Genomic DNA, 25,848 nt, shown 5'->3' on the forward strand with positions numbered 1-25,848 from the left:
AAAGCAAAGAATCATGAGAAACTCTTGCAAATGCCAAAGAAAAGACAGAGTAACTTCCAAAGTGGGCGAGCAGCTGGAGCAAACACTCTTCGTCACCAAGAGATGTGCTCTTAAATTCAAAAGTGCCAAGAGGCAATATGTATTCTAAGTTTGTTGGAACGGTGTTGGATACTCTACTTTCAGATGAAGATACTTTCCTAACTGATTGTATGAGCTTAAAAAGCATTAGTTGAGCAACATTTTCCTTTTGCTAAACATACTTTTCGTTTGAATTGAGAAATTGCCGGACAGGAAAGAGAAAAACTGATGGCCATAGAAAAGCCTACTTCTATTTAGGAGCATCCGTGACCGGCCAGGTAGTGGGATGTAGTTCTCACTTAAAAGGATAAAGAAAGAGACTTAAACAGTAATCTGTGTTTCAATGAGAGTCCCACTGGAGTGGCGTGGCAAACCTGTAATCCCATTCAGGAGGTGAAGACAGGAAGACCAGAAAATCGAGGCCAGCCTGGACTACAGGAGATCCAATCTCTAAACAAAAACAACAGAAAGAAATAGGGCATGGGAGAAGGCTGTACGGTTTCAGACAACATCGTCAACAAAGGCTTTCAGCTATCACTTTATGTATAGCTCTAAACCCAGAACATTGATTTTTTTTTTTCTCCAGCTACACGCCTGTCCCTTGGGCAGGAACAGATTAGAGATGTGAGACTTCTTGTCTTTTAAGAGGAGAGCCCAGTCTTCCTCGCATAGGTCTCTGCTGTAGACTGCAGGGACTTGCGTGCCTGCGGTCTCCGTTCACGGAACTCCAGCAAATCTACTCATACTCATCATGTCGTCAACTAAAACTGCCCCGTATTTTTGGAGGAGCAACTCTACTTTGCTGAAGGGAGAATTGCTTTTCTTTCCCAGCCCCAGCAAAGCTACCATCTGCGTGGTGCTTTTCTGACAGGTTAGCCCCGCCTCCTCACTCGTGGTCTTCTCGCCTAGACTCTAGAACAAAGCTTGCTGTGCCACAACTGTAGTTTTGTTCTGACTGCTGCTCATTTCCATTCCCTATTCAATTAAAACCAATGCAGTCTACGGGATATAAACAACACCCCGTGATCAATCAGCCACATTAACAGTTCCAGCTATGGAAACTCATGCTGTGTGGAGCGGCCGGCACTCTTGAGGGCCTGAGCCTTGCACACTCTTCTCAGCTCTGAGCCTTGATCGAGTGATGTGCAAAAAGATGGTGTACTGCATGACTTTAAGAGGAAAACATGGCGTTTTTGTGGGATCACAGAAGATGCTGGAGATCAAAGATGTTTAAAGATTGAATGGGAAGGCCGAGGAGATCATTTTAGTGGTTAGGAACACTTGCTGATTTTCCAGAGGACCAGAGTGCAGTTTCCAGTCATCATATTTGGCAACTCACCAGTTCCAAGAGATCTGTTGTTTTCTTTTGGTCTTCATGTGTACCTGTATACATGTGCATATACACACATGTATATCCTACACACACACACACACACACACACACAGAGAGAGAGAGAGAGAGAGAGAGAGAGAGAGAGAGAGAGAGAGAGAGAGAGTTAAAGAAATCTTAAAGAATGAATTGAAAGGCTAAGATATAGGGATATAGGCGAGATGCTGAGGTATAGGATATGAGTCCATGATAGCTAATGTCTTCCTTGCTTATGGGACAGGCTGGAGCATGAAGCTACATGGACAGGCCAAGTTTGTTTATGGATCATCTATGCAGTTGCTGTTTGAACATGAAATGTTTTGCAAATTCCTACCTGGTAGCATTCCTTAGGAAAGTTGTGGGACTGTTAAAGGGGAAGCCTCAGTGGAGGAAGTGGCTCCCAGGGGGGAAGTGCTTGAAACTTTAATATAAGGTATAAGTTTATCCATGCTTCCGGCCTTCTTCCTGAGAGCACATGCATTGCGATTGTTCAGCATCCTGTTCCTACCATGGTGCCTTCCCCGACTCCAGCCATGAATTTCTCACCATGATGGATTGTATCCCTGTGGAAGTGTACACCAAAATAATCCCCTTTCCCTTTAAGTTACCTTTCTTGGGTATATGCTTCAAAATAACAACACAAAAACAAATAACTAAGACATTTGCTAGGTAAGGAGATTTGATTTTGTAGGAAGAATGAAAGAAAGAAAGAAAGAAAGAAAAAGAAAGAAAGAAAGAAAGAAAGAAAGAAAGAAAGAAGGAAGGAAGAAGAAAAGGAAAAGGAAAAAGGAAATCAGAAGTGAGCTTATAAGATGGCAAGGCATCTGCAAGCAGACTTGAACTGTGAACAGTAAGCACCTATTCTTATTGCCATCTAAAGGGTGTTTATGTAGCAGCACACATGAAGACATAAAATACAACTTATCGACGAACTATTCACCATTCATTCATTCCCAACTTGATCATTTCTTTCTAGAACACAGTGTGTGTGTGTGTGTGGGGGGGTAGAGGGTAGGGCATGTGTATGTGTGAATGTGGTATGGGGGTATGTGTGATGGGAGTATGTGTGTGGGGTGTGTGGAGGGGGGAAGGTGTGTGTGTGTAAGTGTGTGTGTATGTGTGTGCATTTGTGTGTGCATTTGTGTGTTGTGTGTGCAGACACAGGGCAATGCTGGGGCTCTAATCAGGACCTTTTACTACATAAGTGCTCTTCCGCTCAGATATGTCCCAGACAACTTCTAAGATTAGAAATAAAATTATTATCACATTCTTCTCACAATCTCTGAGGCATTTCTGGGGTGTTCTCCAGCACAACTGTGTTCTGGTTCTTTCTTCTTCTTTTTCAGAAGGGTAGTTTTCATTCTCTGAGGGTTTCCACATTGTGTCTTACACTTCCATAGGCCGTTCCTAAAATTTTCCTATTGGGACTCTCCACCGGCAGTGCTAACCAGCACGTAGGTCTCTAACCCACTGTCCTAGTTAGGGTTACTATTGCTGTCATAAAACACCATGACCAACAGCAAGCTGGACATGATAGGGAAGGCCTTACACTGCCAAAGCCCTTCAGCACTGAAGGAGGTGAGGACAGGAACTCTAACAGGACAGGAACCTATAGGCAGGAGTTGAGTCAGAGTCCATGGAGGAGTGGTGCTTACTGGTTTGCTCTTCATGGCTTGCTCAGTGTATATTTTAATCCAGGACCACCTGCCCAGGAGCACCCACCCACAAGAGGCTGGGCCCTCCCCAACAGCAGCTAATTATGAAAATGCCTTATAGCTGGATCTTAAGGAGGCCTTTTCTCAACTCAAGTTTCCTCCTTTCAGATGACTCTAGCTTGTGTCAAGTTGACAGGAAACTAGCCAGCGCACTCACTGTCTGCCCAATAAATGGATAGTGTCTTCCTGAGGCCATCCATCATGTATTTTGGTCTCTCCATCATATAAAACTATGCAAATTCCTCTAGTGCAGCCCTAACATAGTAAAGCAGAAACTCCAAGTTAGCAAACTTACTTTGTTGCTACCGAAGGGGCAGGGCAGAGCCTTCCACCTTCACAGCTTCCTTAGCTGTCTCCATCTGGCACACCACTCTCTTCACCCGTGAACACTCTGTATCTTTGCACAGTAAGAGACCCAGTTTCCTGGTTCTTTTCCTCTTCCCAGCATACAATACCCCAGATATAAACTGCTGTCAGGTGACTAGGGTTAGGTTCTATTTCCGCGTGCAAAACCGTATATAGACTTTCTATTCTGAGCTCTTGCTCTATTTTTCAGTAGTTTCTTCACCTGTAACAAGCAGACAATAATAGCAGACTCTCAGAGTGGCTGGGAAAATTATGTATACGCTTGTGGCTTATAATAGTGACAGACAGGCAGAAATTGCTACAGAAGAGTTTGGGCATTTTTTTTTGATAACATACCGAAATAAGATAGATATATCTCTTAATGACAACTACTATATAATATATAGTAGTTTAATATAGCATGGCTAAATTCTTTGCCAGGATGTTAGTGTATTTAAACAAATGAATATTCATTGGTTCAAATAGCACTGTTTCAAAGGAAGAAAATGAACTCATTGGAGAACCTGAGACTAAAGAACAATGTTAGATTATCATTTAAAATAACGTGAAAATAAAATAATGAAGTTAAAAGTAAAATCAGAAGAAAAAAAAAAGAAATGAAGGGAAGGCAGAAACAAGGAAACACAGACATTCGGTGGACGGACAAAGGGGAAAACAGAAGCAGAGTAAACTATCGGTACCATTAAGCAAGCCTCGGAGTTAATGAATTTAGTGTCCTGTGGATTGTGGCCAGAAGAAAATGAACAGTTTAGGTAACAGCCAGTCCTTGCTGGCTGCAGAGGTCCAGGCAATTGCCAAGGCAATCGCAGCTATTTGTGACATTCAGAAAGCGGTACTGGGAATTGCTTTTTATTAAGCAGCTGAGACAAAAGCAGAATGCCATCAAATGGCAGAGGTGAGGAGCGGAGCCGTCCAAACCCCAGCAGAAACAGTGGCAATACAAATGAGGGGACACGCGGTTTGCTGAACTCAGTGCAGCCGGATGATAAATGGCGCCAGAGAACGCTGGGGCAATGGGAAGCTTCAGAGAAGCAGAAGCCGCAGGCTTTACAGCCACTCTCATGGCGGCATGTGGCTTTGGGTGGCAAAAGAAAGCCTCGTTTTGAGTCCGGACCATATGTCACTGGACAAGGTACTCACCTACTCAGAGCCACAGCTGTGTCACCTGCAGGGAAGTGGCAATCTTGCAGGACTGTTCTATTTCGCCGGGGTGGGGGGGGTGGGGGGGGTGGGGGGGTAGGGATGGATGGTTTTCCTCACCTAGCTCAGCAAACCTATCTCCCAAACTCCTTCTATTGAAGACTTAGGATTTTTAAATTTTGAAAGGTGTGAAACAGGACGGGGGTGGGCCATTAAATGGTGCCCTCTGAGCTTGGGCTTCGTTATACACATCAAAGCTGAAAGCTTCCTGAAGTCTGCCTTGGCACTTGGTGCAGAGCTGATGGTTGTTTCGGGGAGGAGAGGCATAGGCTTTGCCGTGTGGTAATGGGAAGGTAAGCACATTGCAAACATTGCAAACAGCTCATCAGAGCTCATGTAAGCACCCTGAGGAATCACACTGGCTCGTGAAGAGTATGTGGTTTTTCGTAGTTGATTCATTAGTATACTTATGGTAACTGGGGGCGGTGCCTGACTTCATATTGACACTATGCAACTGTCTAGCTTAGACTTCTTGATTTCCTAGTCTACCTTTTTACCTGACTGTGTCTCAAGCATCTCAGACTTTGCATTCCAAAGGCCTCCGGACACCAGACCTTCAGCTCGCATCATACTCATACTCAGTTACAAGACACAAAGCTCTCTTAATTCGTGATAACTACGTCATAACCAACTCAACCTCAAGTGTCTTGGTTTTTACTTCCAAACTCCTTCCCGTTATTTCACGTTTTTGGACTACTCTGTTCCCAGCCATCTCATCTCTGGCCAGAAGCAGTTCGATCACTTTCTACTCTGAGGTCCCTTCCTTGTTCATCACCACGCAACTATCATGTTCTGGGAACAAATTATAGTATGTCCCTGGACCATAAACCACCGTGAACTAAGAATAAAAGCCCAGGTCTTCCAGTTGACAAGCCATTGATGATCTGGCCCTTGTCACCGCCTCACCTTTCAACCGAGCTCAGCAAACTCTGACTGTTCTAGAGCGTTCTATGTTCCTTCAAGTTATTGTTCTTGCTTTTCTACTTACCTGGAAAGATCTCTGTCAGAGACCCAAATGACCTACCCTTCCTATAATTCTGCAACTAGCATTTTCTGAACATCCATTACAAACAAGGTCCTAGTTCTTATTTTCCATCCCTATCACAATGTAATTATTTATTGATTTATTGCTTTTGCTTTTACTTATCTGTCTCTCCCACTAAAACTTAGAGTGTTTTTAAGAAGAGATTGGGTTCATCTTATCTTGTAGCATAACCTGTACATTCAAGTCTTTCCTGACACACAACAGATACTCAATAACTATATACAAAAATTGATAAATTGGTTTCAATTTATGTCCTGTTTCTCTCCCAGTTAATTCACATGGAGGCATACACATTTATACATATACTCTGTGACTATTTTTTTCCTAGAGTATGCCCTTCAGAGAGAGCAATCAGAAGTTTTTCTTCCTTTAATTTTCTCCATCCCTTTTAAAATATTAGCATTTTGTTGTTTCTGTAGTTATTCAAGCCAAACGTGAAAATTACTCTCTCCCACAGTAATTAGCTCCTTCTGGGAAAACTTCTGAGAAAAAAGATTCTTTGTGGTCCTGCCCAATCTGAGCTCTGGTCTTATGTTAATTTTGAAAAATTTGTATCCCTTACATATATCTCAAACTGGCAAAAATACTGATTGACAGCCTGAAACCCGTGTCCCTCTCTTGGAGTGGGAACAGATCCAGGGATTAGGAAGCCACAGCACAGGCTAAGGAATCCAACCCGCTGCTCCAGAGTTGGAGGCCTAGAGAACAGCAGGCCAGATGGTTTAAACATGCTTCTATACTAACAGCTTAGCACGGAGGAGAGCCTGACTCCCTTGCTAGGTACCATGTTTCCAATGGTCTTAGAGGTGGGAATTAAGGTAATGAAAACCAGGTGAATAAATACCAGGTTTTCTGTCAAAATGCAGATGGCACTTTCTTGTGCAGCTGTTGTGTTTTGGATCAAGATAGTGAAATATTTTTTTTCTACTTTACCTATTCTGAAACCTACTTTTTCATTGAAAAAAGTTGAATGACTGCCTAAACACAAGGCTATGAGAGTTATTCTTAAAATTTGTATTACTGTTTGTATTAGTTACCTCTTACTGTGTATCAAGTTGCCCTCACAAAAATGTGGTATCTTAAAACAACAAAATCTGGACAAAACACCTAATTAGCTCTACTGCTCATAGGCTCACAAGTCAACTCAAAATGAGGGCAGAGAACACAAGCCCAGGCTGGGGAAGTTCCCCTGTGTGCTCACGAACGTGCTCCAGTACCACATCATGATGCCCAGGCATCCAGCCTCACAGATTGAGCAAGTACTACAATTCCAGTGCCTCCAGTATACAGACCACTATTGTTAGACTACCCATGCTGTATCATGTAACCACTCTAACAAACACCCTTCATAATATATTTTCATTGTACTGATTCTGATTTTCTAGAGATCCCTAATGAACCGTATGTTTAGTCCAGTCACTTAACCACCATAAGTTTTCGTTTATCAATGTCTAAAATTTGTACCAATAGAGGGAGAATTAAATGAGACACCGATGCCCTGAATTTAGCATGAAACACAGCAAAGTATTATCAATTATTATCAGTATGAAGCCATACAGGGGCAGGATTAGCAATGTTTAGAAGAGATTTGACTATGAAACATCAAAGATTTGGGATGATGATTTCGGATGAGTCAGATCAACTGCAGATAATAGTTCTCATTCTTCCTCTCTCCTTGCACACATTTTCTTGCCTACCCGGTAGCAATTATCTACTAACAAGGTCCTCTAATTCTTTTTATTAAGTTTCACCCTAAAATGAAGCCCAGAAACTGAAATTATCTTTAAAGTACGTTTAAAGCCTGGCATGGCTTTCAAATAGCACACCAATAATCCTAGCTCTCAGAAGGCAGAGGCAGGAGGATTTCTGAAACTTCAAGGCCAGACTGAACTCTAGGCCAGTAGGAGCAACATCTTAAGGCTCAATCGCTGTTAATAATAATTAAATGATAAATAAATCATGTTTAAAAAGTGTTTGTTTTTGAGATTTATTAGCTTTCACAATCTTGTCCTTTTACATAAAATTCAAGTATTTTGAGATGTCCGTTCGGTTTGGACCATCTTTCCAGCCTGCCTTGCTCCGTTTCACTTCCTTTGATGCTCAGGCACACACATTCTCCGTCTGTCTCTGAAACCCTTCGGGATCTTGCATCCCTGGGGACCTTTGTGTTTCTGGTTGCTCTATCTGAGACCCTCCTTGTCCTGCACTTCCCCCGTCTGTCAGTTGTGACACCGGGACACAGCACTACATATGGGTTTCCTGTTCCTCCAGGCCACGTGGAAATCTGTCATTGTTCCTTATGGTCTGTATGCCCGGTTCCTTCACCAGTTCTAACTTCCTATTTAAAGCTGTATGTTTGAGGCTTTCCTCTTCTGGACATGATTCTGCCCATTTAATTTAATAGTTAATTTAAATTAATAGTTTAATTTAATAGTTTTTCTTTAAGTCTAACACAATGCTTTATACAGAACAGAGGGTAAAGATGGGAAAAGGGGGAGAAGTATCTGAAAACATCATGATTCCTCTTTCTTTTTTTTTCTTTTTTTCTTGATATATTTTTTATTTACATTTCAAATTATTTCCCCTTTTCTGGGTCCCCACTCCCTGAAAGTCCCATAAGCCCTCTTCCCTTCCCCTGTTCCTCCATCTACCCCTTCCCACTTCCCTGTTCTGGAATTCCCCTATACTCTTGCACTTAGTCTTTCCAGAACCAGGGGCCACTCCTCCATTCTTTTTGGACATCATTTAATATGTGGATTATGTCTTGGGTATTCAAAGTTTCTAGGCTATTATTCACTTATCAGTGAGTGCATACCATGATTGATCTTTTGAGACTGGGTTACCTCACTTAGTATGATGTTCTCCAGCTCCATCCATTTGTCTAAGAATTTCATGAATTCGTTGTTTCTAATGGCCGAATAGTACTCCATTGTGTAAATATACCACATTTTTTTGTATCCATTCCTCCGTTGAAGGACACCTGGGTTCTTTCCAGCTTCTGGCTACTACAAATAGGGCTGCTATGAACATAGTGGAGCATGTGTCCTTATTGCATGCTGAAAAATCCTCTGGATATATGCCCAGGTCCACTGCTGGTGGGATTGCAAGATGGTGCAACCACTTTGGAAATCAGTCTGGTGGTTCCTCAGAAAACTGGGCATGACACTTCCTAATGACCTGATTCCTCTTTCAATTCTCTAGCCTGCTTGTTTTTTCCGGACTTTTAAAGAGGAATGCCTTCGTCCTTCAGAAGACAACTTTCACTACTCCATTCTACTTTAAAGAGTAACTCTTAAAGCTTTGAAGTTAGCTTTTGAGGACTAAGAATGTGTTATTTTAAAATGTTCTGTTATATTGTTTTATTTTTTATTTATATTTTGTTGTCTTAGCCAAAATGGGTAATACTGAATTTCTATGAATCTAGGGTCTTTTAGAAATAATTAATATGTAGATTTCTATAAGTTATTTCCAGCATGGGGGGAAGCACTGATTTAGTCAGGGCAAAATAAGTTTTGAACCTGAGTAATAATTCTAGACCAGATGTCCATTGATCTGGGCTTTCACCTGAGGCCATTTTGATGTCTGAAAGATGTGCAGAGCTAACCCCACCCTTCAGTGACTGTGGCACTCCTGAGAGTTGGTTGTGTCCCTCCCTTGGGCAGTGCAGGAGAGCTGGCCCTGGTAACATGTATATAGGAGAGCCAGCTCCCCACCACCTCTCCCAGAGCTTGGTTATGTATTCCTGTCCTGTGGTGATGAGGGTGTGGGAGAGATGGCCCAGACACTTGCTGTCTGCCACAGGCAGGAGAACTGGCCCCACTCCTCACCTGGGCATCACAATAGAGTTGGGCCTGGTGGTGGGGGCATTGGGTGAGCCATCCCCAAGAGTCTAGAAGAGCTGGCTGTGCCCCTCACCTGTGGCAGCACTTGGGAGAGCAGACCCCTTACCACACCCACTGTGGTAGTGCTGGAGAGCCGGCCCTGGTGATGTGGGTGCAGAAGATGCAGCCCCAAGGGTGTGAAGAAAAATTGATAGAATTGGAAATCATATGAAGTGAAGTATGCCATATTCAGGAAAATACCAGTTACTATTCATATACAGAATACACAACAGTTTTAAAATACTGCTTCTATTTTATATTTCTAAGCTTACGTGATGACATCATTTCCTCTCTTCACGTTCCCCTTCCTAGTCCCTCATACATAACCCCTCTGGGTCTCATCAAAACTCATGGCCTAGTTTTCTTCAATCATTGATGCATACACGTGTGTGTGTGTGTGTGTGTGTGTGTGTGTGTGTGTGTATGCACACGTGTGCATGCATGGTCCTACATATGTAAACACAGTCTGCTCAGTCTCCATAAAGTTACCTGTGTGTTTGTGGTTTTGGTCTAACCATTCATTGTTGGCTAACCAATGGCTGTGCTTTTCTCCGGAGAAGACTATTTCTCCCACTCTCATAGTTGAAGGTGGTTCTTTGCCTAGGGTTGAGGATCCCTGAGCTTCTTCCCATTTGCATTATGATTGGTCTCATCCTTGTTCAGGTCATGTTTAGGGAGCCATGTTGGAGAGACATTTCGAGTGTAGCTCCCCTGATATCTGTAGGAGACACAACCTCACAGTGAACTTCTGGTTTCTCTGTCTCTTCTCACCACCACCTCACACACGTTCAGCACTGATCCCTGAGCCTTCTGTGCAGGAGTTGTGTTATAGATATAATCAGTTGGGACTCTATATTTTGATCAGTTTTGAGTGTCTGTAATTGTCTCCATCTGTTACAAAGAGAAGTCTCCTTGGTGAGAGGTGAGAAATACTTTTCTGTGGTATAAGGATAAATATTTAGAATGAAGTTGGGGATTATGCCACATAGCATATTGTTAATGTCTCATAGAATCTGTGTGCTTTCTCTCTGTCTTAGTTAGGGTTTTACTGCTGTGAACAGACGCCATGACCAAGGCAACTCTTGTAAGGACAACACTTAATTGGGGCTGGCTTACAGATTCAGAGGTTCAGTCCATTATCATCAAGGCAAGAACATGGCAGCATCCAGGCAGGCATGATGTAGGCAGAGCTGAGAGTTCTACATCTTCATCTAAAGGCTTCCAACAGTGACACACCTACTCCAACAAGGCCACAACTACTCCAACAAGGCCACACCTCCAAATAGTGCATTCTCTGGGCCAAGCATATACAAACCATCACACTTCCCTTGTCCAAACTTCACCCTAGTTTGCAATTCTACCTTGCTAGCCTTGGAACCCCAGTGACTGAGGGTATGCTCTCATCTGCACTCCCTGGCTTCAAGAGGCAACCTCAACTTTTCTGTGACTCAGTTTCCTCTTCTTCAAAATAAGGATAAAATTCGATCTAAAGCTACTGCAAATATACACTCAAATGATGAATGTAAAATGCTAGTATGGTATATACTAGCAATGTCACTAGAATAGTCACTTACTATAAAGTGACTATTCCTGCTAACAAGGCCAATGCTTTATAAATGAGTCCCGCAAATGTTGAGTCACTTCTTTGTAGGAAAGTGTTCAAAAGAAGCTATCTGATTAGTTCTAGATTTTGACTATCAGGTAGAGGCACAAATGCTGGATTAGGACATTTATAGGGAAATGAATGCAACTAGAAGTCACTGAAAATCCAAATACACCAGATTTAGAACAGTAAGTACTGCATATTTGATCTCATATGCACATCCTACATTTTACACTCTGTGTGTGTGAAAGTGAAAGAGAGAAAAACGGTGTGTGTGTGTGTGTGTGTGTGTGTGTGTGTGTGTGAGAGAGAGAGAGAGAGAGTGAGAGTGAGAGTGTATGAGTATGTTTGTGTGTGTGAGAGAGAGAGAGAGAGAGAGAGAGAGAGAGAGAGAGAGAGAGAGAGAGAGAACAGAAACAGAAATGGAACCAAAACAGAAAAAACAGATCTCACCAGAAAGTCAGGGACACAGCAGAGCAGTAGGATCCACGTGACGCGATCACTCACATCTCCTGGGAGGATCCAGGAGATGGCAAAGAAAAATGTCCTGGGACGGAGGAGTTAATGTGAACAGAATAAACCTGAAACTACCATACCGAACCCAATGTGACCTGGTATGCTAACATTAAAAAAAAAAAAAGACTATTTTAAAAAGTGGAAAAGGGCTGGACAATGGTGGCGCACGCCTTTAATCCCAGCACTTGGGAAGCAGAGGCAGGTGGATTTCTGAGTTCAAGGCCAGCCTGGTCTTCCAGGACAGCCTACACAGAGAAACCCTGTCTCAAACACACACACACACACACACACACACACACACAGAGTGGAAAAGGGAGCAGGAGTGGGTTTGCAAAAACTCTTTTTTTGTCTCTATTCTCTATGTAGTAAGGGAGAGAGATAAGAGAATGCCTTTGGTTGAGGAAGGACATAAGACTCTACGGGCAGAAGATGTACTTTAATGGTCCTCCTTATAATGCATGAGAACATAATTGCCTAGTTAATTAAAATACATTCTATGTGCTGGGAACACTTACCAGTCCAGTGAGGCAAACCTCAGGAGAATTTTTATCTTAAATTCAAAACTTCAGGGGGAAAGGTTCAGGAGGATTTGATAAGAATTTCTTTTTCAGACTGTGTCTAAGCGGGGAAGCCCCTTGCACCTCATTAATGGGCCTTGCGCTCCCTTTAGGTCGGCAGCCGCTGGTGGTCTTAGAAAGAAATCCCATCAATGCCAATGCGGGAGTAGGAAGGGTTGAAGCCCTGCTCAGGATAAGGCTGCACTCTTGTTTTGCTGTGCATGGCGTCCTCTCCATCCTCAGATGCTGCAGGTCCTGCCCTTGCTTCAGACTCTCCCCAGCCCCTCTCTCTGGTCCACAGCGTCAGATGCGTGAGTGTCTGAGTTGTCTCAGGCCCTGCTCCTGCAGGTCCACCGGCCCGTGAGCTCAGGCCGTGACACCCTCCTAGGCCATCACTGTCTACCTCTGTGCTCTGGGTCAGTAACTTTGCAAACCTGCTGTCACCTCGTGTCTCCCGGCTGTCAAGAGAAAGAAAGCGCAGGGAGCACAACCTTGGTGCTTAAGACTCTTAACAGCAGTCAAATTCCTGAGAGCTGTAATACAGGCAAGAAGGGAAGGAACAGGAAAAGACTTTTATTGTCCCTCCCTCTCTCCCCCCTCCTTCCTTTCCTTTTCCTTCCTTCTTTCTTAGTGTATCCCTTTCCTAAAATGTGCAAATGTTAATTAGGACTTGGAATTTACTTAGAATTATTTTATGACTCATCTGAAAGATTGTAAATCTTTATATAATATAAATATAAATCTTTAATCCAGTTTAGTCTCAATGGTCTCAGTGTCAGGGGTGTCTCAGGGTAAAGAAAGTGACTGTGTGCTTTGGGGGACCTGGGCCTACGCTTCCCTCACCATATTCTGATAAAGTAAGTTGACCACAGCATCCTTTAAAGAACCATTTCCTTGTGCTTTTGATGTATTTGCAAGCCGTGAACGGAAAAGCCTTTTATCTTTCCTCCCTCCCCCTCCCTCTATTCCTCTTCCTTCCTTCTTTTTTTAGCATATCCCATTATTTTAATTTCCCCCTTTCATTTCTTAAATCATCAGCAAGGGAGAGAAAAAAATTCCTCATTAAGTCTAGCAATGACAGTTGTAAAAATCAGAATTTGATAACCAGAAACTGAGTTTGGTTGGCGTGGCCTGATTTTTTTTTAAAAAAAAATGCTATGGATTCCGTAGGATAAATTACTTCTTTTTCTATTTCCTGTTGGTATAACGGTGGGTTGGGAGTTGGTGAAATGCTTCATTTGACCATACTCTGGAAGTAACGGCAGAACTCGGTCAAAGCCTACACTGTTTTCCTGTTGTTCCCACCACAGCAGAGGCATAGCTGTCCTACCCAGCGTCATGTGTGAGTGCCCTCGCCTCGTCCACTGTCTGCTGCTAACACCCTTCGCTCCTCCGTTTGAGACAGTGAATCCCATTGCTCCTTAGCTTTCTCAACTCTGCTCCTACCTTGGTGATTCCAAACATCTGCACCATCTGAAGCCAGAAGAGTATGTGTGAGCGGGAGAGCAAGCGGATTTTCTAAATCTCCTGCATGTGGTAGTCTCCAGAGGGGAACTCTGAAGGGGTGGGTCCTTGCTTCTTAGATTTCTGCCCTTCAAAAGTTGTCAGGAAGCAGAATGGCTCATACTCTGGTCAGAAAACCGAATTTCTCTATTCTTCCCTCATTCCCCAATGAAAGCCAAGTGCGGAGCAATAGCGAAGGGAAACAGCAGACTTATTTTGCAGACCTCAGAGGAAAGAGATTCTCTTTCAGTCAGGTTCTGTCTACTGTCACAAGACGGTCTCCCCTCTGTGCTTACCTAACCTTGGCTTTGTTCCTGTTCCCTTTCAGACTCAACCTCACACATAGTGATGAGCCTGCCCAACTTTTTCTCTGCTCTCTAATAGACGTGCTAGTGCCTTCTGGAATTCTAGAGTCATGGATTTATGATCAGCAGGACTTCTTGTCCTCCCAGCTTCTGAACACTTACCCATGTAGCTAGTCCTGAGGATGGCGCTCTTGCACCCTCTTTAGGGCTGAGAATAAAGCACAAGGAGCTCAGTTTTACACCGAAGGCTTCTCTCACAGTTCCTGGTCAGCTGCCTCTCCTGTCTTATCTGGTGTAGTTTCCCCTTTGTTTGGCTCACTTTACCTTACTGTCTTCCTTTTCATCCCAACAGCAGAACTGTGACACTACACAATAGCATACCCAGTTATGGGAATAGCATACCCCAACCTCTGTGACTTTGTCTCCCACAAGAGTCATCTTTGGCTCCATGCCGCCTCAGCCATCTTCCTCCGGGCAGAGTTTCTGTCGTGGCAGGTAACCACCTCTCTAAGACTGCAGTTTGAACATCCTACCTTTTCAATACCACCACCTGGTTTTCCAGTTCACTTCTTCTACGGCACACACCAATGACTCTTTCGTCCCTTTGACACATGCGAGCAACAACTTTCTTCTATTCGTCATTCTCTTTGTACCTTCATGTCCCTGCCTCCTCACTTAGATTTTATGGTCCATCACTCCAGTGACCACTAGCAACAAATGTCCTTTTCTTCTTACTTCATATTCAGTTGCCAAAACTACAACTTGTTTGAACACATAGCTGTGTAAAAGATGCTACCCTTTGCTAGGAAAATGGCACCCAAGGACTCTACAGTGATTGGTTGCATTCAGGTTATTGTCCATAGCTCCCAAATGTGCATCTGACACATTTTCTCGTGAGCTCCCCTTCCCACTGTTTGAGCCACACTTCAACAACATCATCTTCCCATGCTTCCACATCACATCACTGCTCTGATGATTTTCTGCAAAAAAAGCATCAACTGAATCTACTTTCAAGCAAAAAGCCCAGCCTACTTCCCCAGTCCCGGTCTTCCTGTGCTGTTTCTCACATTATCACGTCTCGTGTCTTGCATCTTGTCTCTTGCCTCTGCTCCATTCTTTCTTCAAGGGACATCACCATTCTACTGAATTGCTGCTTCTCTTTTGGTGCCACGTGACCTCTAGGCCTTTAAATAAAACTGATGCCTCTATGTCTTCATCCCACCCCGTCTGCAGTTTCTGACACAATGGGCAAATTCTTTTCTCTGGATCCTTCAGCACATCCTTCAGTGGCAGCCTGATACAGTGTATGAGATGCTCCAAATCTCACCATGGACTTGCCAAAACATTCAGCCCAAATAATGATATTCTCTCTCTCTCTCTCTCTCTCTCTCCCTCCCTCCCTCCTTCCCTCCCTCCCTCTCTTCCTCTCCCTCTCCCCCTCCTCTCTCTCCCTCTCCCTCTCCCTCTCCCTCTCCGTCTCTCTCTCTCTCTCTCTCTCTCTCTCTCTCTCTCTCTCTCTCTCTCTCTCTCTCTCTCTCTCTCTTTCATCTCAAGCCCAAGTCTAAATCAGTTGTCACAGAGTAGTCAATTCTCCCTTTATAGCAAGTCTCTCATAATCCGATTCCTGTTTTTCCTTATTGTCTGCTTGCTTCACTATTGCAAATGAGAACATACATTTAAGAATGTTTGGAGCAGGAGACGGGCTCACCATGCTCATGGTTATGTCCCCAGACCATTGCACAGTGTGCTGAAAATAATGACTCTACTGCAAACTCATGGATGGCCTTCCCCTGTGTATACATTGTCCCTGGGGCCATTCTGCCTCCCACGTGGCACTGCTCTGTCACAGCTTTCTCCCCATGTACAATCGAGAAAGAATTTTCTTACTGATTTAGCAAAAAATTTCATCAATACAGATTTATTGACATTTATTTGATGAACATAGGGCAAATCAGACAAGCAAGCACTTTTTAGCAGTTTGTAGAAGGCTCAGAAGCATAAATCTTCTGCATGTGAGCTGAGTTTCTCCAGGGCTGCCAGCCGCACCAACACTGCATGCCAGTGGAACAGGTATGTAAGACCTTCAGTGTTCTGCTGCTCATCACACAGTGTGTGTCTCGAAAGGACCTGACTCCAGGGAGGAACCAGGGAGAAAAAGATTATAGGCACACCGAGGAGAAACAACAACAACAACAACAACAATAACAACAACAACAGCAACAATAACAACAACAACAACAACTCCGTAGAGTTCTTCTAAGTATGTCTTAAAATAAACTCAATATTTAATGAGTGATATGTCCTTTTTAAGTTCTTTCGAAAAAATTTTAATACAACTTTTGCAATAAACAGTAGAGACTCTAATGTTTACTGTTTTGTTCGTTCTTGAATTGTAAGACATGCAAAACCAGAACAGGGAAGTGGGAAGGGTTGGGTGGGAAAATAGGGGGAGGGAAGGGGACTGATGGGACTTTCGGGGAGTGTGGGTCTAGAAAAGGGGAAATCATTTGAAATGTAAATAAAAAATATATCGAATAAAAAAAAAGGGGGAAAAAAGACATGAGGTCAGGTAATAGAAATACAGCAGAGCCAAAGACCCGATGGGTAGTTTATAGAAAGATAAATGCCACGTAGCTTTGTTATATGATCCTGTTTTAGTCAATATCATAACTAGTGCTACAAATAAGAAACCGAGAGAGGACACCGACAAGTTTCTCTCAGCCTCCAGGCACGCGGGCTCCCATCTTTGACCGGCACTCCAGGAACCTCATTTATGCTCCAGTTTTCCTGTGGGGTCAACAGGAAATAGGGGAGAAGGGTGTGATGACAGCTGAGGTCAGGGCAAGAGCAATCAGAGAGAGGCGCACCAGAGCACACATACTTATTTGGGAATAGCAGAACAGCAGAGCCATAGTGAACCACTGGGCATAATGAGAGATGGTGTGTGTGTGTGTGTGTGTGTGTGTCTGTGTGTGTCTGTGTGTGTCTGTGTGTGTCTGTGTGTGTGTGTTGTACTGTGTATGTGTACAGATGAATGTGCAGGTCATTGTGTGAGTGTGTATGCAATATTGTGTATGTGTGTGCACATGAATGTGAAGGTTGTGTGAATATGTATGTGTGTGTGTGTGAGTGTCTATGTGTGTCGTACTGTGTATGTGTACAGATGAATGTGCAGGTCATTGTGTGAGTGTGTGTGCAATATTGTGTATGTGTGTGCACATGAATGTGAAGGTCGTGTGAATGTGTGTGTGTGAGTGTCTGTGAGTGTTGTACTGTGTATGTGTACAGATGAATGTGCAGGTCATTGTGTGAGTGTGTGTGTTGTACTGTGTATGTGTGCAGATGAATGGGCAGATCATTGTGTGAGTGTGTGTGTTGTACTGTGTATATGTACAGATGAATGTGTAGGTCATTGTGTGTGAGTGTGTGTGTGTGTTGTGCTGTGTATGTGTACAGATGAATGTACAGATCATTGTGTGTGAGTGTGTGTGTGTGTGTTGTACTGTGTATGTGTACAGATAAATGTGCAGGTCATTGTGTGAGTGTGTATGTTGTACTGTGTATATGTACAGATGAATATGCAGGTCATTGTGTGACTGTGTGTGTGTTGTGCTGTGCATACATGCACATAAGTGTGCAGGTGCACATGCTCGTGCATGTACATGTTGAACAAGGAGATGGCATTGAGTGTCTTCCTCTATCCGTCTCTACTCTGTTGCTAAGAGACCACTGAACTGGTAGCCTGATGTTTGACTGTCCTGATTGGCCAGAAAGCTTCTGGGCTCCACCCCCTAATGCTAAAGTTACAGGCAGGTGAAGCCATGTCTGGCTTTTTTATGCAGGTGCTGGAGATTTGAACTCAGGTACTCATGTTTGTAGAGCAATCTCCCTTGGCCTCTACATCAGATACTTTGAAACAATAATCTTTGATGAAATGACTAGTACTAGAATGGTTTCCATGCACACATGGCCTTGTTGAAATTCACTCTGGTGGCAAGCTTCATATGAAGCAGTGTCAATTGCGACAGTGGCAATGTGGCATTCATTCATGCCCAGAACCTCTTTTCTTTATTAGATAAATTCTTTCTTTACAATTCAAATGTTGCCCCCTTTCCTGGTTCCCTTCCACCTGAAAATCCCCTAACCTATCCCCGCTCCCCCTGCTCACCAATCCACCCACTCCCGGTTGCCTGTCCTGGCCTTCCCCTGTACTGAGGCATTTAACCTTCTCAGGTCCAAGGGCCTCTCCTCCCTTTTATGTCCAACAAGGCCATCCTCTGCTGCACATGCACCTGGAGCCATGGGTCCCTCCATGTGTACTATCCGGTTGATGATTTTGTCCCTGGGAGCTCCGGGAGTACTGGGTAGCTCATAATGTTGTTCCTCCTGTGGCACTGCAAACCCCTTCAGCTCCTTGGGTCCTTTCTCAAGCTCCTCCATTGGGGACCCTGTGCTCAGTTGAATGGTTGATTGAGAGTGTTCCCCTCTGTATTTTTCATACACTGGCAGAGCCTCCCAGGTGACAGCTATATCAGGCTCCTGTCAGCAAGCCCTTGTTGGCATCCACAATAATGTCTGGGTTTTATAACTGTATATGGGATGGATCCCTGGGGGAGGGCAGTCTCTGTATGGTCTTTCCCTCAGTCTCTGCTCTACATTTTGTCACTGTATCTCCTCCTGTGGGTATTTTGTTCCCCCTTCTAAGAAGGACCAGAGTATCCATACTTTGTTTTTCCAATTGAGCTTCATTTGGTCTGTGAATTGTATCTTGGGTATTCCAGGTTTCCGGGCTAATATCCATTTACCAGTGAGTGCATACCATGCATGAGAACCCCTTTTCTTTAACCTTGTATTTTAAATTTGCTTGCACATATACCCACTTTATAGGATAATATATTCCATTTGATTATAAAAGTTTTCACACTTTGTTTAACATTATTGTGGCTTCCTTAAGGAAGGGACCTTGCGTTCTTCCTTCAGTTGCTAGGAACTACTTGCTGACTTTGCCGCTCAGGGCGAGGGGTGGTCAGGGGACCTCACCATTCCTATGTGCACCGTAGTAACAACTCTTCATGTTGAAGTCCCCAGCTACCTACCTGTTTCCTTCTGGGATCCTAACCCCAAGCAAAGAGCTGGGGAATCTGGCTAAACTGAGTTACAGAGGATTTCCTACTAAAGAAAACTGCTTCCCCATCCTCTTCCAATACTTTACCCTCCCTTCTCCCTCGACTTTACCCTAGACACATCTCTGTCAAGAGGAAAGGAAAGCACCGCCTCATCATTGGTCTTTTTCTTTTCTCTTTCTTCTTTGCAGGTTGTGCTGGAACTTGGACTCAGGGCTCCCGTTTGCTAGACAAGCAAGCATCCCACCGCTGAGCTTCATGGCCGTCACCTCCACTTCCCTTCTGGTCAGCCCCGGCACTGAAATGTGTTGTCTTTCTGTTTTTACTAAAATGGCCTTTCTTCTCACATCTCCATCATCTGAAGCCTTCCTTCCTTCCTTATTGTTTCTTCCTGAGGCTTCATATCCTACCAGTATCTCTCAGATATGGAGACCCCACCCCCACCCCCAGTGCTACTTGAGATGTTAACAGCCTGTGCTTCGCCTTCCCACACCCAAGCATTTGCAGCCACTACGGACCAGCGATACCGCCATGCCTTTGTTCACACTTCTCTCTTCTCCAGGATTCTCCTAACCTCGTGTCCCTCCTGTCAAAACCCTATCCAGTTTAAATGCCACCATTCTAGTGATTTCCTAAAGGTCTCTGCAGGAAGTCCTCGCCTTCCATTATTTTGTTGTTCCCATAAATACTTTTCTTTAACCTCTGTTGCACTTCCTACATGCTTTATAGTTTTGGTATTTGTGAAATGTCTCCCCCAACCCCGCTCTCATGTGTGCTTCTCAGCTTTGAGAAGGTAGGGGCCAGCAAGTCTTTAGAAAATCCTACACCTCCTCAGAAAATGCCCAGCACACAGTGGGGACACAACCCTTTAGTATCAAATAAATGTATTTTATCTTCCATTTTAGAGAAAATCATTCTAAATCATCCCTTCTGCAGAAAAATAAATGAAAATACCCGTGTGTGTGTGTGTGTGTGTGTGTGTGTGTGTGTGTGTGTGTGGCCTTTGGCATGACCACATTCATGATGTGCTTTTATATTGCACTGTGATTAAACTCTACAGTTAAGCACAATGGAACCAGGACAAAGAGACCTATTTTTAGGTAAATCTTGGAAGGCCTGATTTTATTCCTCTGTTTCTAATCTTTTCACATGTGAAAATCAGTAATGCTGAAATATTTGTCATCACAAGGAAAAATGAAGTAAAAACTCTTTAAGAGCCCCCAGGCACCATGGCGTGCACAGAGCTCAGGAAACAGGACTAATTCACAGACAGATTAATTGCTGGAGAGGTAAAAATACGCTTCTTGCTCCACACTTCAATTTGAGCTGTCTGAAAGTTCTCCGGGAGACCTCTGGAATATCAACCGCTTGTTTTGGTAATGTTGGAAGATGACGAATTTGAGAATTTTAACTCCCTCAATACTTTCCAATTTAATGGGTTCTGTGAAGGTGAATTTGGTTTCAAATGGCAATACTTTAAGATTTGTTTTAAATGAAGCAATAATAATTTATGACTTATTAGTTATCTAATAATAATTATTATTAGTCATTTAATAATTCTCCAAATCTTTCTCTAGCTGTAAAGCAGATAACAATGCTCCTGTTTCATAGAAGAAGAAATAGAGACTCAAGGGTCTGGGGAGATGGCTCAGTTTGTACAGTGTTTGCTACACCATAAGCCTGAGGACTTGAGTTTAGATCCCTGTGTGGGAAAACAAACAAACAAAACAGGCATGGATGGGTCAGTGGTCAAGAGCACTTTCTGCTCTTTGAGAGGACCTACATTCCCTGCATTCCTAGCACACACAGCAGCTCAGAACTACCTATATCTACAGATCCCAGGGATCCCACTATCATTGGCCTCCATGGGGAAACTACGTACACACACAGTGCATAGACATACTTTCAGGTAAACCATTCACAAACACAAACCAAAACAAAATAAGAGAACCAAGTGTGGCAGCACACACCTGTAACCTGGGTCCTGAGGTGATGATGTCAGAGATGTGGAGACAGGTGGATTCCTGGAGCTCAGACTAGCCAATCAGCCAATTGATGGGTTCTTGGCTCATTGAGAGATATGACTTTGAAACAGAAGAGTGAGAACGGCAGAGGAAATCTATCTGAGCTCTGGCCTCCTGTGCACAGATACATGCATACACACCCATACACACATGAACACACACAAAATGTACACATGTATGCACCAGATACAAAAGGAAGGAGAAAAGGAAGGGGGGGAAGGAAGGGAGGAGGGAAGGAGGGAGGGATGGAGGGAGAGAGAGAAGGAAGGAAGAAAGGAAGGAAGGAAAACACATTCACAGTATTTATTAACTGCCTAATGTTTGTGTTTTGGGTGACTGCTCTTTCTTGTGACTGCCCCTTTACTGCATCTCAGATACATCTATTGATGCTACATTCTCAGTGGTACTTGGAGAAGTGTCCATTGATATTAATGCCACATTCTCAGTGGTACTTAGAGAAGTGTCCAGTGATATTGATGCCGCGTTCTCAGTGGTACTTGGAAAAGTATCCAGTGATGTTTCCTGCTCCCATCTAACACAGCTTGCTCCAGTTTAGCTCACAGGATTCATCTTGAGTGGACTTGGGAAATGGTTAAGGTGGCTGCGGACAGCTGCAGGACTGGGGCCTTTCAAAGCCTCACTGTCTTTATGTGCACTCCTCGTTTTATAGTCAAGGAAGGTCATTAACCCCATTCTACCCAAACTTCCTGGCAAACCAGGTAAACCAGGAAAGTTGAAAGAAGTGCAGTGGGTGGATGAAGTAAGGGTCTGATCCTTGGAACTTCTCTCTCAGTTTTGAGAGATGAAAACCAAAGCTTTACTGCCGTGAAATTCGAATGTGCTCACTTCTAGCACGTCTAATCTTCATCCCAAAGGGAGAGAAGAGATGCCACCCCTTGGCTCCCACAAAGTGATGAGGCCGATTCCCATCACCTCCATCTCTCCAGGACACGTGGAGCTTTGGGACAGATGACTCCTAGGGTTTTTGGGGGGACGTAGACATTCCTTACACAGCTTTGAAGCATCTTAGCACTGAGATTGTTGAGGAGAGTGTGGGAAGCTCCTCCTTACACCATCAGTGATGAGACTGGACACGCCCTTGACTGTCTCTCAGGCATGCTGACACCCCTGAGAGGCCTTACCTCCTCAGTATGTTCCTTCTTTTCCCAAGACCTAGATAAAGCCTGACCAAAGACAAGGCCAGAAAATGGAAAAGACGGGTTGTACTAGGAGTGGCCCCAGGTCAGATTGAAGGACCTCAATGTGTCCTTTAGACCAACAACAGCTGAAAACTGAGCCTGTGAATCTGCTGGGAAAGTGTTACTGAAGGGCAAAAGGAGGCATTTCTTCTAATCACAGGGACGAGGGCATACATCATCCTCTGTTTCCAAACTTACTCCTGTGCACGTAGGTTTTAAGTGGTTGAGAAGAGATGTTTTGCATCGCTTCTCATGCATATTTAAATACACTTTTCTCAGTTCTCACATAAACTGTTTAAACATCAAAAGTGTCAAAGACATAGAAACCAAAAAAAAAAAAAATTTGTGTTGAGTTGGAGTTATTTTTTTTTAAATGGCAAACACAGCCACCTAAGTGTTCCTTTTCCTATTTTCTGTCTCAAATACAACAGAACACCTCAACAGTAACAAGAGACAGAGCTCAGAAAGCAATTTGAATACTTTTAAAAGCTGCTTTGGAAAAAAAACGGGGTGGTGGTGGTGGTGGTGGCGGTGGCGGCGGCGGCGGCGGCGGCGGCGGTGGCAGTGGCGCACGCCTGTAATCCCAGCACTTGGGAGGCAGAGGCAGGCAGATTTCTGAGTTCGAGGCCAGCCTGGTCTACAGAGTGAGTTCTAGGAGAGCCAGGGCTATACAGAGAAACCCTGTCTCCAAAAAAACCAAATCCAAAAAACCAAAAAAGAAAGAGTCAAGCAGGGTATATATATATATATGTGTGTGTGTGTGTGTGTGTGTGTGTGTGTGTGTGTGTGTGTAATAGTAATATATATTACAAAAAAGAAAACCTCCTTCTAGAGGGTAAGAGGTTGAAAAGGGAAGAGAAATGGAACCACAGTATCTCACTTAAATCTTGCAGACAAACATGATTACTATTGTAGGAAGCACAGGGCGAGCCTCGATTATGAAGGAGGCCTCTTAGATGAGGGAGATGTGTCTTGCTGAGGCATTATGGCACAGAACGGATCTTCAAAGTTTACATTCCCAAATCATAAGCCATGATCAAAGAAATCTAAACCGACACATTCATTTTTAATAAGAGTAAACACTTGGTCACAATAATATATGATTTCATCTTTGTGTTTCAGTCCTCAAGAGTTAAAACTGCAAGGGGCAGATGAAAATAGTCTCATCTGCCAGAGGATGAATTTAGTCAACAGTTTGCAGAGTGTGGAAATAGTAGGTGAGAAGGACCTTGGACTCTTGATCCTTTTTCTCATGTGTGTCAAGGGCTGGGGCTGCAGACCTGTGTCACCTCTCTGGGCTCCTACCTAAGAATATTAGGTATACAGATGGACCATAAACAGAAGAGGGCATGGTTACTTTTGTTTGTTAAAATTAGCCTTTTATTTGGACATTTAAATTTCCTACAAAAAACCAGGTAATTCCTACAGGAAAGACATAAAGACTAATTGTGAAAAATTAGGGACCCGAGTAAACAGGACTGTGTTCTTGGCAAAGGTCCAAAATGGGAATAATCAGATGGCATGGCAACTGGAAGTTTGTTCAAATGACTGGCAAAGCTGGTGCTACTTCACTGATGACCCCAGGGCTCTTGCTTCTGTGCCTGCTCTCTCTCTCTCTCTCTCTCTCTCTCTCTCTCTCTCTCTCTCTCTCTCTCTCTCTCTCTCTCTCTCTCCTCTCTGTTTTTCTTCCTCCTTATTTTCTTTATTGATTTCATCTGAGCTGTTATGAAGGTGGGATTTAAGATTAAAATAAGGAACACAGGAACCAGGAGGTATGAGAAATGAAATGGGAAGTTGCATGAAACATACATCCTCCCTTCTTTCTCTATGAGGCCCTCCTGAGTTCCCTGTCCTGAGCACAAAGCAGAGTGAGGTTTATAGTGATAGGACCAAAGTTTCTGCTTTCCTCTCCTCTGCCAATACCTGACATACTAGAGAATCTTTGCTTTATTTGCATTTCAAATGGTATCCCCTTTCTGTGTTACCCCTCCAAGAACACCTATCCCCTCCCCCTCCCCTCCCCCCATTTCTTGACTTGCATTACCCTATTCTGGGGAATTGAGCCTTTACAGGACCAATGGCCTCTCCTCTCATTGATGTCTGAAATGGTCATCTTCTGTTTCGTATGGAGCTGGAGCCATGGGTCCCTCCATGTGTACTCTTTGGTTGGTGGTTTAGTCCCTGGGAGCTATGGGAGTACTGGTTGGTACATATTATTGTTCCTCCCCATCTCATTCACTGATTTCCTGTAACATGCTTCCTTAAATCTCATTTCCTTGAAAGCAACAGGTACAATTCATCAAGTGAGTAATGGTTTCAATTTTAAGCATGATATCATTCAAGGAATACTAACCAGGAACATATTATCTAAAACTTTAGTTTTTATGTTGACAAAATTATTAATAATCTAAAGAGAAATTATCTTGGCAGTTCTTTTATACAAATAATTCAATGTAGAACTACCATATTATACAGCCTTTATACTCCTTGACATATGCCCAAGAAATTTGAAACCAGGTACTTTCTATACACATTTGCATCAATGGTACCACTATCCATAATGGTCAAAAGCAGGTAGCCCAAATGTCCATTGACGGATGGCAATGTAATAGTATTTGGCCACAGGCAAAATGAAGTGCTGATGCATATAGCAACAATGGGTGAATCTTGAAAACATTATGCTAGGTGAAATTTGGATCCATCATGTATTATATTCTATTTATATGAAATGCTCCATGGAGACTGGAGAAAAGAAAGTAACTACTGAATGGGTAAATGGCAAGGAATATGTTCTGGAACTTCATAGAAGTCCTGGTTTATCAATACCATGAACGTGCAAAATACCACTCATTCGTTATCTCTTGGAAATGTGTAATGTTTTGTGAATTTTACCTTAAAAAAAAAAACTTTTAGAAGGAAAATGTTAAGGAATGAAGACTTAAAAAATATGGCTCAGAAAAATATTAATAGTTTTATATAATGTGGTAGGTAGTTTTAATAATATTCTTGACACAACTTAGAGCATCTCAAGGAGAGATTGTTTGGATTGGGTTGGTCTGTGAGCTTGTCTCTGGCAGATTATTTTGGTAGTGTTCATGGATATATGAACCTCAAGCCCACTGTAGGTGGCGCCATTCCCTGGTTTTGGATCGTGGGCTCTGTAAGAGTCAGGTTGAGCTGAATATTAAACATACATGAATTCATCTTATTTTACTCTCACCTGTAGATGCATGTAACTACCTGTTTTAAGTGCTTGCTGCTTTGACTTCTCCATGGTGAAAAATCATCACGTAAAATTGTAAGCTAAAATAAGGCTCTGTTGCCCCATTTGCTTTTAGTCAGGATATTTTATCATAGCAACAGA

This window comes from Apodemus sylvaticus, chromosome 8, assembly GCF_947179515.1.
Source record: "Apodemus sylvaticus chromosome 8, mApoSyl1.1, whole genome shotgun sequence".
NCBI lineage: Eukaryota > Metazoa > Chordata > Mammalia > Rodentia > Muridae > Apodemus > Apodemus sylvaticus.